Source organism: Rana temporaria, chromosome 5 (genome assembly GCF_905171775.1).
Source record: "Rana temporaria chromosome 5, aRanTem1.1, whole genome shotgun sequence".
Lineage (NCBI taxonomy): Eukaryota > Metazoa > Chordata > Amphibia > Anura > Ranidae > Rana > Rana temporaria.
Genome location: NC_053493.1, coordinates 113869555 through 113885459, shown reverse-complemented (window position 1 = coordinate 113885459; position 15905 = coordinate 113869555).

Here is a 15905-nt window from a genome sequence, read left to right as displayed (position 1 = left end):
TGTACATGGACGGCGCATGCGCCGTTCGTAAAAAACGTCAATCACGTCGGGTCACCAAACATTAACATAAAACACGCCCCCCCATCCTCATTTGAATTAGGCGCACTTACGCCGGCCCCATTTACGCTACGCCTCTGTAAGTTAGGAGGCGAGTGCTTTGTGAATACAGTACTTGCCTATCTAACTTACGGCGGTGTATCGTAAATGCGATACGCTACGCCGCCTTAAAGATGCGGCGCTCTCTCTGAATCCAGCTACTTATGTCCAGAGCATCCCCTCACCTTACACCTTGTATTTTTCCCATTATCTGTGCCCTTTTCTGATGATCAAGTGCTGGTCGGAGCGGAGGGAATTTTTCTTCAGTTTTGGGCGCATGCTCATTCAGCTCCACTTCTGCCTTGGCTCAAATCCTGGCCAGCCACCTGCCTATCTCCTTGCCATCCCTGGCGGAGTGATCTTCCTACGCTCCCCATCCAGTAGTAGCCGGGGCCTGAAGAGTAAGACTTGAGAGGCCGTGAGGCGGTCGGCGACGGGCAGAGAGTCGCTGATTGTTGCCATTACTAGTAAAGAAAAAATATGTCCCCGGATTTCATTTAAAAAAGCTGGTCACCTTACTGTGTACCCCCTCTCCACAACTGCACCTCTGGACCCCTTTACATCACACAGCCGCCTAAACCTCTGGACCCCTTTACATTACACAGCCACCCGAACCTCTGGACCCCTTTACCAGCGGCGTTGCTATGGGGGTGCAGTGGGTGCGGGCCGCACTGGGTGACACCCGCCAGAGGGGTGACACCCGCCAGAGGGGTGACACCCGCCAGAGGGGTGACACCAGGGGCCGGGACTAGGCGGGGGGGAAAAGCGGAGCTCCAGTCTCGGGCGCAGCGTGATAGCGATTAGCGAGGGGAGCGTCAGTGGGCTACTACAGTGTGTGTCGGCATTTGCCGACATCTCCTGCGGGGTGTCCCCGGGTCTCCAGCGCAGTGATGGCTGACACTTTAGCAAGCTCCTATCTGTCACAGCCGGCTGCATGTTAGCAGTGTCAGAGCGCCGGGAGATCTCCTTCCCAGGTTCCTCCTCTGCTTTGGCGTGTCTTCTGATGGGACAGGAGGAGGAGCCTGGGAAGGAGATCTCCTGGCGCTCTGACACTGCTAACATGCAGCCGGCTGGGACAGATAGGAGCTGCTAAAGTGTCAGCCATCAATCACTGAGGACCCGGTAACTGATAACCGTTAAGTCTGGGCTGGGGGCAGGGATCTGAGAATTTGTGCAATAAGAGGAAGGATTTATGCTGAGAGGGATTAAGATTTTTTTTTTTTTTTTTATGGGAAAATCTGGAAGCGAGTGCCTTTGTATTGGGGTGGGGGTTGTGCTTGTAGGGGGAAATTGTCAGGGAGGGATTAAATAAAAGGATTTGTGCTTAGGGTGGCTTGGTTGGGGGAATAAGAGAATCTGGGCAATAAGAGGGGTTTAATACTGAAAGGGGGGAGATGTGGGGATGATTTGTGCTGAGAGGGGGATCTGTGCAAGGAGGGGGAGATGGGGGATGATTTGTGCTGAGAGGGGGGGTCTGTGCAGGGAGATGGGGGATGATTTGTGCTGAGAGGGGGGGTCTGTGCAGGGAGATGGGGGATGATTTATGCTGAGGGGGGGATCTGTGCAGGGAGATGGGGGGATGATTTGTGCTGAGAGGGGGATCTGTGCAGGGGGGAGATGGGGGGATGATTTGTGCTGAGAGGGGGGATTTGGGGGGTAAAATAATTTGTATAAGAAGGAGGGGTTTGGGGGTATTTATACTGGGAAGAGGGATATGGGGGGCATTTTGTTCTGAGAAGGGGGATTTGTGCTGAAAGGGGGTATATGAGGGTGATGACTTGTGCTAGTAGGGGGAAATGGAGGGGAAGTAATGTGCTGAGAGGGGGTATTTGTACTGGAAGGGGGCATATGGGGGTGAAGATTTTTCAGTTTTTGAACATATATGACAAAACCTTTTAGTATATTTAGTAGACCAAAACGGAAATGAATTGTTAGGGTTTACAAACATTTACAGTTTGTGAATATTTTTTTTATGTAGCACTACCCCCGGAGGAGCTGCTGGTTGTTTTTGGGTGGCAGGTTACCTCATGGCTCCTCCTCCATCTTAGGGGTGTATGGTGCATATAACAGTAACGGAATGTCCACGACAGGTGTCTTTTCTGTGCTCTTTATTACCCAGCCGGGTAAAAACAGTAAACTTGTGGTGAAAGGATAGAGTTGAGGGAAGAAGTACAGCAGATTCAGGCGTAGTATTGGGAAACAGTCCTGCTCCCACGTGTAACACTTTTTGTGCCACTCCTGCTTGAGTGGACTGAACAGGCCTCTCTCACTGACCTGGCAGCCAGAGTATCACTCGAACTTTAGGGAAAAGTCTCTGCCACAGACCCTCCTGGAATAAACTTGGATCTGTTGTGGAAAAGTCTCTGCCACAGACCCTCCTGGAATGAACTCAGGGAAAAACCTCTGCCACAAGCCCTCTCTGATTGCAATTACAGAGACGATCCTCCTTGATAGAATTACGCCTGGATCTCCTTCAAATAGTTGTTCAGGTACCGACTGAGTGGTTTGTAGAGACCCTATTGGATCGCCAGCCTCTCATTGCCTCTCCTCAGATGGACTCACCACCGAACAGCTATCTCTCTTGGGATCTTCAAGAATGGGAAACCAGTCAGCTACTGGGCTCAAATGTTCCGGACCAACATGGTCCCGTAACTAGGAACACCACGTGACACACGCGCCCTGGCCCGGTAGGCCATAATGCCGGGGCGCCGTGGTGCAGTCACCCTAATGGTGGGTGCTGCACTCGAAGAAGAAGACCCAGACTCAATGGCGTCTGCCCCATTAAATACCCTCCCCCAGCATGCACAGCAAGGAAACTCCCTCCTGATTGGCTGCTAGGGAAGAGCACTCAAGTCTCGACATTACTGTTGCCACCTGTCGTCCTGGGGTGGAACAACACCCCAGGAATAACAAAATGAGCCCACAGCACAGCCAAGCTGAGACAGAGACCCTGTTTTGAACACATTAACTGGATCAGGGTCAATTAACCCCCCTGGCGGTATTCCCGAGTCTGACAGGGGGTTACATTTTCGTGCTGCGATCGGTAACCCCGAGTCAGACTCGGGCTCGCCTCGCTGAATCCACAGGCAGTGTTTACTTACCTTGTCCCTGGATCCAGCGATGCCACCGCTCTGTGTGAGCGAACGGGTGCTCGCTTGATTCACACAGTGCCTCTGTGTGCCGCCGATCTCCGTTCCCTGCGAAGTTACGACGCACGGGGGTGGAGAGCGGTGCCAAATTCAAAAAGGTAAACAAACACATTACATACAGTATACTGTAATCTTATAGATTACAGTACTGTATGTAAAAAATACACACACCCCTTGTCCCTAGTGGTCTGCCCAGTGCCCTACATTATATAATAAAAACTGTTCTTTCTGCCTGCAAACTGTATATTGTCCATAGCAACCAAAAGTGTCCCTTTATGTCAAAAATGGTTTTAGAGCAGCTAAAAAACAGCGATAATAAATTATAATCACTTGCAGAATTGTGCGATAGCGATTTGTGGGGAAATTCGTCATAAAAAAGTAAAAGTAATGACAGCGACAATTCTGCAACTGAGCAAATTTCAGTGATTTTGAGTTGATTACATTATTGAATAATTTTTATTATAATTATATTATTATTTGTTATAATTATTTATTATAATATAATTTATAATTTTGTTACCCAGGATGCCTACTAGACTCTTGTTTGGTCAGATTTAAGTGAGTTATTCCTAAAAATTACAGGCCTACAATGTAAAACGCCAAATTTCCTTGCAAATAATGGTACCGCTTTTAGCACCTAAAATCTGAAATAATCATACCGCTAGGGAGGTTAACACTCTGATCCCCCTCTAAATTTAAATAGCACCGGTACTTGGAAGTAACCAGGCACTACATTTAGTTTACAAAAAACTGTAATGCCGCGTACACATTTCCGACAACAAATGTTCGATGGGAGCTTGTTGGCGGAAATTCCGACCGTGTGTAGGCTCCATCGGACATTTGCTGTCGGAATGTCCTACAACAAAAATTTGAGAGCTGTTTCTCATATTTTCTGACAACAAAATACGTTCTCGTAAAATTCCGATTATGTATGGACAATTCCGACGCACAAAAAAAACTGCATGCTCTGGATCATGTATAAGACAGAAGCTCTTGGTCTGGTAAAACTAGCTTTCGTAATGGAGATAGCACATTTGTCACGCTGTAATGGACTGAAAAGCACGAGCCTGAAAAGCGCAAATCGTCTCTCACCAAACTTCTACTAACACGACTGGTATTGAACTTCCCCTTAATAGTGCCGTCGTACGTCTTGTACGTCACCGTGTTCTTGGCGTTCGGAATTTCCGACAACATTTGTGTGATCATGAGTATGCAAGACAAGTTTGAGCCAACATCTGTCGGAAAAAAATCCATGGTTTTGTTGTCGAAATTTACGATCCTCTGTACGCGGCATTACACTGGTGGATAGTGCAGAAGGACCCCCTTAAATTTGCAGTCAATGGAGAGGTGTGCTCTTACATTGTTGGTCAGTGGAGAGGACGCCTTACATTGTTGGTCAGTGGAGAAGGTGCTCTCATATTTTTGGTTAGTAGAGAAGGCAATCTTATTTTGTTGATCAGTGGAGAGGACAGATTACATTGTTGGCCAGTGGAGAAGGCAACCCTTCATATTTGATTAGTAGAGAAGGCACTCTTATATTGTTGGTAAGTGGATAGGACACCTTACATTGCTGGTCAGTGAAAAAGGCTCCCTTACATTTTTGGTTAGTAGATGTCAGGAAAGGGCTCACCTGTGGTGGCACTATGGCTCCCCGTTCCAAAGGCTGCAGTTCCGGTGTCCACCAGTAGGTGTCTCTCAGCAGCCAGAAGCTCATATCATCAGTCATCCCCTGATGTTCTTTGCAGGAAGTATATTTAACCACTTAAGCCCCGGACCAATATGCAGCCTAAAGACCCAAGGTGTTTTTACAGTTCGGGACTGCGTCGCTTTAACAGACAATTGCGCGGTCGTGCGACGTGGCTCCCAAACAAAATTGGCGTCCTTTTTTCCCCACAAATAGAGCTTTCTTTTGGTGGTATTTGATCACATCTGCGGTTTTTAGTTTTTGCGCTATAAACAAAAATAGAGCGACAATTTTGAAAAAAAAGCAATATTTTTTACTTTTTGCTGTAATAAATATCCCCCAAAAACATATATAAAAACATTTTTTTTCCTCAGTTTAGGCCGATACGTATTCTTCTACCTATTTTTAGTAAAAAAAATCGCAATAAGCGTTTATCGATTGGTTTGCGCAAAATTTATAGTGTTTACAAAATAGGGGATAGTTTTATTGCATTTTTATTTTTTATTTTTTTTTTACTACTAATGGCGGCGATCAGCAATTTTTTTCGTGACTGCGACATTATGGCGGACACTTCGGACAATTTTGACACATTTTTGGGACCATTGTCATTTTCACAGCAAAAAATGCATTTAAATTGCATTCTTTATTGTGAAAATGACAGTTGCAGTTTGGGAGTTAACCACAGGTGGCGCTGTAGGAGTTAGGGTGCACCTAGTATGTGTTTACAACTGTTTGGGGGTGTGGCTGTAGGAATGACGTCATCGATCGTGTCTTCCCTATAAAGGGAATGACGCGATCGATGCGCCGCCATAGTGAAGGACGGGGAAGCCGTGTTTACACACGGCTCTCCTCGTTCTTCAGCTCCGGGGAGCGATCGCGACGGAGCGGCTATAAACAAATAGCCGCGCCGTGGTCCCGGATCGCTCCCCGAGCGGACCCGACCTCCGCATGTAGCGGGGGGGGTCCCGATCGGACCCCCCACCCGCTAATAGGCGAGGACGTACCTATACGCCCATGTGCCTGTACGTGCCATATTGTGGACGTATATGTACATGGGGTGGTCCTTAAGTGGTTAAAGTGGATGTAAACCCCAAAAAAAAATATTATTTTTTTGATGTCACAATGTAGAGTATAAGATTTCCTATCATCTGTGCCCAGTCTTGCCACACAGAGTTAATCCAGTGCTGAGCAATCCTCTTTTAATGTTCAGTGAAAATTAACAGAATTCAAGATAAAAACTTGCCAAATTATAAAGTCCGTTTCTCTGTTCTTTCTTTGTGTTACAGGTTATTTACATATCCTGGTAATATACAATGAACTTTGGATCACCTCATATTATGATAAACATAACATAACGTATGATAAACATGTCCAAGCTCTAGATATGTAAATAACCTGTAACACAAAGCAAGAACAGAGAAACAAACTTTATAATTTGGCAAGTTTTTATCTGGAATTCTGTTAATTTTCACTGAACATTAAAAGAGGATTGCTCAGCGCTGGATTAACTCTGTGTGGCAAGACTGGGCACAGATGATAGGGAATATTATACTCTACATTGTGACATCAAAAAAAAAAAAAAAAATTTGGGTTTACATCCACTTTAAGCCCTGTCTGTCCTTCTGTTGCCTTGGTGTTCTGTCTCCATGTGCCCCTGACCTGCGTTCCAGTGCTCCTGCATCCTGCTTCCTGTTCCTAGACCCTGATCCCGACCCTGCAGCCTGATCCCTTCCCACCTGCTCTCTGTCTTCTGTTACCCTCTCCCTGTCCTGTCTTGCTCCCAGCTCCCTCTACTTGATCTCCCGTATATGACCCTGGCTCTGTTACAACTACGCTTCTGTTACAACTACGCTTCTGTTACAACTACGCTTCTGTTACAACTACGCTTCTGTTACAACTACGCTTCTGTTACAACTACGCTTCTGTTACAACTACGCTTTGCATTCCCTGCTTGCTGCATCCACTTGGTTTGGGCATTTGTTTATTGTGTGTCACAAATGTTTTGGGTTATCTGGTTTGGTTTACACAGTTTGGTATATTGGAGGTGTGTTTACATTTATGTTGTTCTTTTACACTGTATTTGTGCCTGGTATTCTCTGTGGCAGTCACACCTGATCCTGACATAACACCAAGGCTAGTCCTGACCAGAAGTGACTGCACAGGGAAGCCATCTGGGCTATGCTTTGCGTGGCAAGATGCATCCTGGGGAGCTTATATACTTTTCTTTGCTGGTGACAGAGGAAAAATAATACTGCCGCCAGATATTGAAGGAATGGACCAGTGACCAGCTGCTAGAATGCATTTGTCTTGCTCATTCCTTAGTTGATCAGGGAAGTATGTTGTTTGGCGACGTGCAGCCATTGATTTAAGTTTGTGTGGAAATGGCTGTCCAGTACTTCTAAAGGTAGTGATGACTTTTCTTCCACCTTCAGTATGGGCCAGGTTGAATCACTGGTATGGTTATTGGAGGATTACTCGGCTTATTTGTTTGAGCACTATTCAGCATGTTCCCAACATCCATAGCTAGTGGAGTGTATTATCGCAGTGCAGTCTCTTGTCAGACAGGCAAAGTGTACAGTTGTGTGCAAAAGTTTAGGAACCCCTGACAATTTCCATGATTGTCATTTATAAATATTTGGTTGTTTGGATCAGCAATTTCATTTTGATCTATCAAATAACTGAAGGACACAGTAATATTTCAGTAGTGAAATGAGGTTTATTGGATTAACAGAAAATGTGCAATATGCATCAAAATGAAATTAGACAGGTGCATAAATTTGGGCACTCCAACAGAAAAATTACATCAATATTTAGTAGAGCCTCCTTTAGCAGAAATAACAGCCTCTAGACCAGGGGTGTCAAAATCAAATTCATTGGGGGCCGCATCAGTTTGGTTGCCCTCAAAGGGCCGGTTGTATCTGCACTCCACCATAGTGTTCAGTCTGAGCAGTCTCCAATAATGTTTTCTTGCGCTGCATAGGGATGCAGCGCAGGGCTCAGGAGTGCGCTGCGTAGGGAGCACAGGATTCAGAAGTATGCTATGCACAGTGTGCAACAACTGATTTCATCCCTCCTCCTGGGTTCTGACCTCACCGCCCCCCTCCAAAAAAAAAACCTCTAACATCTATGCTCTCTTCTTCCTACTATTAGGAGTGGGATTTTATAATATTTCAGTTAATGGAAGCTACATATGTCGTATTCACACTATAATACTTGTTGCAGCACTGTATAGTTGGGATCAATACCCAGTAGGGTTTTGTATTTAACCTTTTTGAAAATGTTGTATATATATTTTGGTATATCTATATATAAGAAGCATGGAACAATGATGGTGATGGCAATCTTGATGGTAAAACCAATAAGTAAATAAACAGAAATCCAGAAAAAGTATAAGATGGGTACTCTTACCGTATGGCGTGGACCCAAAACCTCTCAGAAATGGGTCAAATAGGCAAAGGTAAGAGTGATGGTATCTCCAGCACCTCCAAAGGTCGTATCTGGTATAATCCGGAAGTTCCTCCCATCGGTTCCCCGATATTTTCCAGAAATTCAAAGGCTCCAAATTTGATCACTGGTTCCCAGCAGCTCAATGTTGTGGACAGCAAGGGTCAAAAAAGGAGCAGTATCCCTCCAGGGATTTAGGACATGGCATAAAAAGGAACAAGAAAAAAAGGCCTCGACATAGCGCAGGTCAAAAAAGTAAACCATTCATTCTCACGTTAGAACCCCTTTTACAGCGCCTTAGAGCTAACCCCACAATTAAAGGAATCCAGATTGACAAGAGGACCTATAAAATTGTCGCCTTCGCGGATGATATTCTCCTATTTCTCAGAGACCCCCTAACGACCATCCCCAACCTGATGAAAGACTTTGAAGATTTCAAGGTACTGACCAACCTCCAAATCAACTTTTCAAAATCATCGGCCCTAAATGTAACTCTGCCTACGACTCTCTACGACCAGTGCAAATTAAACTTCCCGTTCAAGTGGTCCGCCCGCGCCATCACATATTTGGGGATCCAACTCCCTTCCTCTCTAACAGACCTATACTCACTTAACTACACCCCACTGCTCCAAAACATACTAAAGGACTTGAAAGAATGGTCCCCAAAACCTTTATCGTGGTTCGGTAGGGTAGCAGTGGTCAAGATGAACATACTCCCCCGGGTTCTCTACACTATGCAAGCCATACCCATCAGGCTCCCCCCGGCCTTCTACTCATCCTACAAATCGGCATGCACGAGGTTTGTGTGGCAGGACACCCGCCCTCGTTTAAGCTATGCGAGACTCACGGTCCCTAAATTGCAGGGAGGCCTGGGGTTGCCTGACTTACACAAGTACAACCTAGCCTGTGGGCTGTCCAGGATCGTAGACTGGACAACAAACGGGATGAGAAAGAACTGGGTAGACCTAGAGCAATCATTCTCCTCTCTGCCCCTACCACACCTGCCATGGATCGCAAAGGGCAACGCCCTACAAGGAGGGGGTAACCCCCTCATACGCCCCTCCCTACTGGCCTTCCGGACGGCCTGCGCCAAATACAAAATAGCAGACCGGACCGGTCCCATGACCCCCCTGCGACTGAATCCCAATTTCCCGCCGGGAATGAACTACCTTCTTAGCTGACGGCTGGCCCCACAAAACGGTAAGGGCAGGCCAATTTTATTCCGCAGACCGTCTTTTGCTGCAAACAGAACTGGCGACCAAAATGAGTAAGAGTGAGTTCCCTTTCTGGACTTACCTCCAGATTAGGCACTTCCTAGACAAAAAAGAGCCTGGTGTACAATGGTCCAGACCCTACACCCCCTTCGAAAACCTGTGCAACTCTACAACGCCACTGAGACATCTAATCTCAATGATATACGGTCTAATGTTCTCTTCACAATCACCTAAACTTCACTGGGCCAACCAGCAGTGGGAAAACGACCTCTCGCTGGAACTATCGGACAGGGACTGGGAACACATATATAGACTCGCCCACAAGGGTTCGATTAACGTCCAGACGCAGGAGAACGCCTACAAACTCCTCTCCAGATGGTACAAAACCCCACTCAAGCTACACAGAATTAATCCGGCACTCCCTAAAGTGTGCTGGAGATGCCATCTGGAGACGGGCTCCTTCCTCCACGTATGGTGGACGTGCCCCAAACTCCAACCCTACTGGACTGAGGTCCATAAATACATAACACATATCACCACCGATACTCTAGAATTCGCGCCTGCCCAATTCCTTCTCCATCATGCCAAATCGCGCCCGAGGAAATACAGCCGCTCCTTGGCCATGCACATGGTAAATGCCGCGCGTATGTGCATCCCACTTTTCTGGCTCTCCCCAAAACCCCCCTCTATGTCCGATTGGTTTCAACGCCTCCAAAAGATAATGGAGATGGAGGAACTGATCCATCAGAGTAACGACACGCCGGCAAAGTTCAACGAGACTTGGGCCTGCTGGCGGCATTTTACCCTGTCGGATGACTACAAAGCCATCATCTCAGGAGATCAACGCACAATGCCCTCTCAACCTCATGCGTCGATGAGCTGTGGCGGCTCGACCCCCCCCAACCCTCCCCCCTAACCCTCGAACCCTTAAGCAGGAACCAGGTCTGCCCACTAGACCCACCTCAGGTATTACCACACCCGGGGGTACACCTGGGAAGTTAAGGGCTTCCAGTTGCCCAACAGTTTCGCTACTTGCGTCAGTTGCCTAATGTTAGAAATACAGCCCACTGGCATCCGCTCTGTCCACTAGGCTTATGGTTAGGTTACGCCCAAGTATACTCTAATGCCTTGCTTATGTTGCATATGTGGAAGCGGCTGCGCCCGCAAGAATATTGTTTGCTTGACTGTTACATTGTTCTTGTAACCGCACTTATCCTGTCTGATGGACGAAAATAAAAAAAATTTTATTAAAAAAAAAAAAAGTAAACCAGAGGGATTTTATTAAAATTAAACACAAGGCAAAAAAAACAAGGGTAAAATATAAATGATTGTAAAAATTCAGCGATAGTTGCAATGGTGATCACTGATAAAAAAGGCGCAGAATAAGCAACAAGCATAGAACCCTATGCAGTTCGTCCCACAGGACTTCTACAGGGGTGTATCTCAGCCTGCTGCTTCTGCGCTTATATACTGTTACACTGATAATTGTCTAATTGCCAGATCATTTACTTCCTGACATGTGGAGTCAGTTTGCACCTCAAGCCTCCTTCTGGATAGCCACTCACAGCTTATCAAGCCGGATGTATCATCAAAAGTCATGGCAACCATTCTTGGAGGTATGTGTGCAAATAGCCAATCGGGATATAGTACTGGAGAGGCTCAGCGTCATTGCGTCAAAGTGCCCGCCCATCGACGCTCGGCAGCAATGCGTCATCGAATTCAGCCCATCACATCGAAGCTCGTGGTATAGACACCGCCCTATGAATCATCGCATCACCGCAGGCATCAATCACAGCTCGAGCCCATGCCTCAATAGGCTAGAGAGGCACACCCCAAAATATGTCTGAGCCGGCGGGGCGTGTACAGCCGAGACAACTCTCTTCTGCATAGCGCGAGACATATGCCGGATACGTCAGACGGGGGGGGGGGGGGGGTAGCACTATTGGACAAGCCTGGATCATGTGGTTATATTAATACACTTTAACCAATATTAGAGTGATGTATCTAAGTAAGAATAAATCCTCGCAAATTATAAAATAAATCAAAGCGGAATTCATATATCGCTCAATATAATAAGAGTCATGAATACGTGATAGTCTCATGGCCAATTATAAACTGGCCAGTAGGTGGCAGCAACACCTATAAAAATGTTACCAACAAAATATATAATGATAAAAAAACAGGTAAACAATAGTATAGAGAGAACGATAACTAGGTGGTGAACGGGAGAGTGGGCGTAAGGCAAACTTCTATGATTAACTTTAACCAATATTAGAGTGATGTATCTAAGTAAGAATAACTCCTCGGAAATTATAAAATAAATCAAAGCGGAATTCATAATTCATATTACTCAATATAATAAAGCCCCATACACACTATCAGTTTTCCTGCAGGTTTTTTTCTTCAGGTTTACCAAAACCATCTAATATGAGGTCAAACCTTAAGAGTTTCAATTTGAATGCAATCAGGCAGGCTCTTGCACTACATGGTTTTGGTAAAGCTGAAGAGAAAAACCTGCAGGAAAACTGATAGTGTGTTTAAGAGTCATGTATATGTGATAGTCTCATGGCCAATTATAAACTGGCCAGTAGGTGGCAGCAACACCTATTAACCACTTGACAACTGGGCACTTAAACACCCTTAATAACCAGACCAATTTTCAGCTTTCGGTGCTCTCACATTTTGAATGACAATAACTCAGTCATACAACACTGTAACCAAATGACATTTTTGTCCTTTTTTTCCCACAAATAGAGCTTTCTTTTGGTGGTATTTGATCACCTCTGCGGTTTTTATTTTTTCCGCTAATAATGAAAAAAGAACGAAAATTTTGTAAAAAAATGAATTTTTTTTCATTTCTATTATAAAATTTTGCAAAAAATGAATTTTTCTTCATAAATTTGGCCTAAAATGTATACTGCTACATATCTTTGGTAAAAAAAAAAAAAAAAAAAAAAAAAATTGGGTTATTATTTAGTCTGGGTGAAAGTTATAGGGTCTACAAGCTATGGTACCAATTACTGAAAATTGATCAATTTGATCACACCCGATGTACTGACAGCCTCTCTCATTTCTTGAGACCCTAACATGCCAGAAAAGTACAAATACCCCCCAAATGACCCCTTTTTGGAAAGAAGACATTCCAAGGTATTTAGAAAGAGGCATGGTGAGTTTTTAGAAGTTGTAATTTTTTCCCACAATTCTTTGCAAAATCAAGATTTTTTTTTTTTTTTTTTTTTTCACAAAATGTTCATATTCGCCGGTTATTTCTCACACACAGCATATGCATAACACTAATTACACCCCAAAACACATTCTGCTATTCCTCCCGAGTATGCCGATACCAAATGTGTGAGACTTTTACACAGCGTGGCCACATACAGAGGCCCGACATGCAGGGAGCACCATCAGGCGTTCTGGAGCACCGAGACCAATTCTGACATTTCTCTCCTACATGGAAAAATCATCATTTATTTGCTAGAAAATTGCATAGAACCCCAAAACATTATATATGCTTTTTTAGCAAAAACCCTAGAGAATACAATGGCGGTCGTTGCAACTTTTTATCGCGCACGTTATTTTCGCAGCAATTGTTCGAATGCGTTTTTTTGGAAATAAAACGGTTTTGTGCTTTTAAAAAAAAAAAAACATTAAAGTTAGCCCAATGTTTTTGCATAATATGAAAGATGAAGTTACGCCGAGTCAATAGATACCCAACATGTCACCCTTCAATATTGCACACGCTTGTGGAATGGCGCCAAACTTCGCTACTTAAAAATCCCCATAGGCGACGCTTTAAATAATTTTACTGGTTACATCTTTTTAGTTGGAGAAGAGCTCTAGGGCCAAAAGTATTGCTCTTGCTCCAACGTTCGCAGCGATACCTCACATGTGTGGTTTGAACACCGTTTTCATATGTGGGCGGGACTTACGTGTGCGGTCGCTTCTGTATACGAGCACGCAGGAACAGGGGCGCTTTAAAAAAAAAAATATTTTTATTGTTCATTTCACTTTATTTATTTTAGTTTGATACGCTTTTCCCCAAAAATAAATGTTTTGATCACTTTTATTCCTATTACAAGGAATGTAAACATCCCTTGTAATAGGAATATAGCATGACAGGTCCTCTTTACAGTGAGATGTGGGGTCAATAAGACCCCACATCTCACCTCCTAGGCTGGGAAGCCTGAAAAAAAATAAAAAAAAATAAAACGATCCTGGTTTCGATCGTAGCGGTGAGTCAGAAGAGGCACCAGAGGGAGAAGGGAGGGGAGACGTCCCCTTTCGCCTCCCGTAAGAACGATCAAGAGGCGGAACAGCCGACATGATTGTTCTTACGGTGTAGGGAATCGCCGGCTGAAAAAAATGATATCTGAATGATGTCTGTAGCTGCAGGCATCATTCAGATATCCCTGCACAAAGTCAAGGACGTCATGACGGCCGGCGGGCGGGAAGTGGTTAAAACGCATTTTTTTCCCAGAGTATTTTCTGGGTACTGCAGAGTATTAGCCGGGGTATTGCAGAGTATTGGTGTTGGGGTATTGCAGAGTATTGGTGTTGGGGTATTGCAGAGTATTGGTGTTGGGGAATTGCAGAGTATTGGTGCGGGGGTATTGCAGAGTATTGGTGCGGGGGTATTGCAGAGTATTGGTGCGGGGGTATTGCAGAGTATTGGTGCGGGGGTATTGCAGAGTATTGGTGCGGGGGTATTGCAGAGTATTGGTGCGGGGGTATTGCAGAGTATTGGTGCGGGGGTATTGCAGAGTATTGGTGCGGGGGTATTGCAGAGTAATTGCGCAGAGTAATTGTGCAGGGGTATTGCAGAGTATTGCCGGGGAGCAATGCAGAGTATTGCCGGGGAGCAATGCAGAGTATTGCCGGGGAGCAATGCAGAGTATTGCCGGGGAGCAATGCAGAGTATTGCCGGGGAGCAATGCAGAGTATTGCCGGGGAGCAATGCAGAGTATTGCCGGGGAGCAATGCAGAGTATTGCCGGGGAGCAATGCAGAGTATTGCGCAGGGGGGTATGCAGAGTATTGCGCAGGGGGGTATGCAGAGTATTGCGCAGGGGGTGGTATGCAGAGTATTGCGCAGGGGGGTATGCAGAGTATTGCGAAGGGGGGTATGCAGAGTATTGCGCAGGGGAGGTATGCAGAGTATTGCGCAGGGGGGGTATGCAGAGTATTGCGCAGGGGGGGTATGCAGAGTATTGCGCAGGGGGGGTATGCAGAGTATTGCGCAGGTGGGGGGTATGCAGAGTATTTCGTAGGGGGGGGTATGCAGAGTATTGCGCAGGGTGATATGCAGAGTATTGCGCAGGGGGGGGTATGCAGAGTATTGCGCAGGGGGGGGTATGCAGAGTATTGCGCAGGGGGGGGTATGCAGAGTATTGCGCAGGGGGGTATGCAGAGTATTGCGCAGGGGGGTATGCAGAGTATTGCGCAGGGGGGTATGCAGAGTATTGTAGGGGGGGTATTGCAGAGTGTATTGCACAGTATTGCAGAGTATTGTAGGGGGTATGCAGAGTATTGCAGAGTATTGTAGGGGGTATGCAGAGTATTGCAGAGTATTGTAGGGGGTATGCAGAGTATTGTAGGGGGTATGCAGAGTATTGCAGAGTATTGTAGGGGGTATGCAGAGTATTGCAGAGTATTGTAGGGGGTATGCAGAGTATTGTAGGGGGGGGTATTGCAGGGGGTTTCAGGGATGGCTGAGCAGGGATGGATGGATCTGTGACTGCAATAGTCACAGATCCATCCACAGCGCTGCTGACACCCGCGCTCCCCCCTCTCACACTGTACCGCTCGGTACAGAGAGAGGAGGGAGGAACCGGCGTCATCAAAAGACACCGGTTTGTTTACATGTGATCGCTCCGTCATTGGACAGAGCGATCACATGGTAAACGGCCGCTATCAGCGGCCGTTTACCGCGATTCGTGATCGGCCGGGTCCTCTGGACCCGGCGGTCACGGATGTTCCCGTGTGCGCGTCCCAGGGGACGCACGGGAGACGGACTCTGGGAGGACGTACATTGACGCCCTCCTAGAGTTAACCACCCGCCCTGTAGACGTATATTGTCTATAGGGCGGTTACCAAGTGGTTAAAATGTTACCAACAAAATATATAATGATAAAAAAACAGGTAAATAATAGTATAGAGAGAACGATAACTAGGTGGTGAACGGGAGAGTGGGCGTAAGGCAAACTTCTATGATTGATTAATCAAAAATGTAAATTAAAATGTGCCTCTGTTCCAGCCATGGCTGTGACCACCATTGTTTGCCTGGGGGTGTCGTTACCACCCCAGGCCAAGATTGGCA